This window comes from Microtus ochrogaster, assembly GCF_000317375.1.
Source record: "Microtus ochrogaster isolate Prairie Vole_2 chromosome 14 unlocalized genomic scaffold, MicOch1.0 chr14_random_3, whole genome shotgun sequence".
In the NCBI taxonomy this organism is placed as follows: Eukaryota; Metazoa; Chordata; class Mammalia; order Rodentia; family Cricetidae; genus Microtus; species Microtus ochrogaster.
The window spans coordinates 10872271-10874115 of record NW_004949098.1 but is presented as its reverse complement, the minus strand read 5'-3'; the positions used below and the strand labels follow the sequence as shown (position 1 = coordinate 10874115).

The 1845-nt window shown below is 46.1% G+C and overlaps 1 protein-coding gene across 1 annotated transcript in view; it reads right to left on the bottom strand.

Annotated features, from left to right (window-relative positions):
• The window catches only part of Dnah6 (dynein axonemal heavy chain 6), a 189290-nt gene that overhangs the window by 28191 nt on the left and 159254 nt on the right, over window positions 1–1845 (bottom strand). The gene's annotated exons all lie outside the window — the stretch shown is intronic.

Below are 1845 nucleotides of genomic sequence, written 5' to 3'. Positions count from 1 at the left end.
AACTCTGAGAGAGAAACACGCTGTAACTCTGTAGCTCTGTAACTCTGAGAGAGAAACACGCTGTAACTCTGAGAGAGAAACACGCTGTAACTCTGAGAAAGGGAAATGGAAAAGGAAGGAGGGAGAGCGAGAGTCCTTGTCCTAGGTTTGTTTCCATTGCTGTGGTAAAATATGCAGACAAAAAGCAGCTTAGGGGAGAAAGGGCTTATTTTTCACTTTCATCTCCAGATTACAGGTCATTACTATGGGGGAGCCATGTTAGCAGGAACTTGAAGCAACTGGTCTCATCCTAGACACAGGCAAGGGCGGAGAGAATGCTCAGCTTGCTTTACTCTCACACAACTTAAGACCCAAGAGAGTTTGTCTGTCAGAGATGAGGTCAGGGGGATTCAAATTTATGGTTGCACTGTTTCTCACCCAAGCCCGGGGAATGGTGCCTCCTGCAGAGGACTGGGTCTTCCCACACCAGTTAATAATCCAAACAATCTCCCACAGATGCCCCTTCAGGCCAAGCTGATCCTGACAACCCTCCATGGATTCCAGATTGTGTCAAGTGGCAGCTAAAACTAACCATCACATCTCCATCTCCTACTATCTGAAGGAGTTTTCCTATGCCTGTAGTCATGCCATTCTGGTACCTGATGACTTCTCCATGGTGACAGACATCAATGACTGCAGACAACTAAAACTGGTATACATAATCACAATTTTTGTGTCATCACTTGCCATAGTTACATCTCCTTCCCCTTTAATATTTTACCATCCTACCCATTTCTTAATTTTAAATTGATGCTTGGGTCAGAAGTTGGATATATATTCTCTCCTGTAGCTCAAATTTCTACTAAATGTTACAGAGCTCCATCTATGGAGTTTCTGATCTCTTTAGATCATTTTGTTTATTTATTCCGTATCTTGCACCTTTACCCATTCCTTTTCCTCCAGAGATTCTTTCTCGGTAGAGCACATACAGTTGAAAACCAGAAAGCTAACAACATCCAGAAATAAGTCAAGAGTCAGAGTTCAAGCACAGGGTCACAGGGTGTGTAACGGGCCGAGTGATGCATCTTGAACAGATGGAAGGAAACTGGTGCTGCTTTGAGAGGTGTCTTTCAGAAGCTTTAGGGCTCTAGTCAGAGGTAAGGAGGAGTCTCTTGAAGGTGGTGAGCTCATCCCGAGGGTCAGGGAGGGGTGAACTAGCACAAGGGAGACACATGAATCAGGCTGAGTGTGGTGCATGTGTCTGCCTTCTCAGAGTCTGGGAGGCTAAGACAGGCGGGCTGCAGAGTCCAGGAAGTCTGGGTTGTGTAGTGAGATTGTGCAGAAGGAAAGATTATACCTGAGAACAACAACTGACACAAAACAAGGGGACCTTGAAGACTGGCAAAGTAAATGGGGGCGAGTAAAGGCTAAAAATCTTCTTGAGTTTTTACTGCATGTCACTGAGTGAAAGGGACCACCGGTGTGGGGACTAGATCCTGGAGGGAAGCAGATTTGGAGTGTGAGACAGAGTTGACCTGTTGAACTGGACCTCATGCATTCACCTGGGCGAAGGTATTCTTCAGGCAGACCAGGATAGGGGCAAGAGCTGGGGCTGTGAGGTGCTGAGGCAAGGAAGGCAGTGACATTGGTGGCTCTGCTAAGTAAGCTTGATTTCCAACACAGAATGGGGCCTTAGCATTTCAAACGCCATTTTCAAGTTTTCACTTACGTCTTAACTATTTACATATTTCTAACAGGGAGCACTTTTTTATTGCTGTTAAAAAGCAGAATTGGAGCCGGGCGGTGGTGGCGCATGGCTTTAATCCCAGCACTCAGGAGGCAGAGGCAGGCGGATCTCTATGAGTT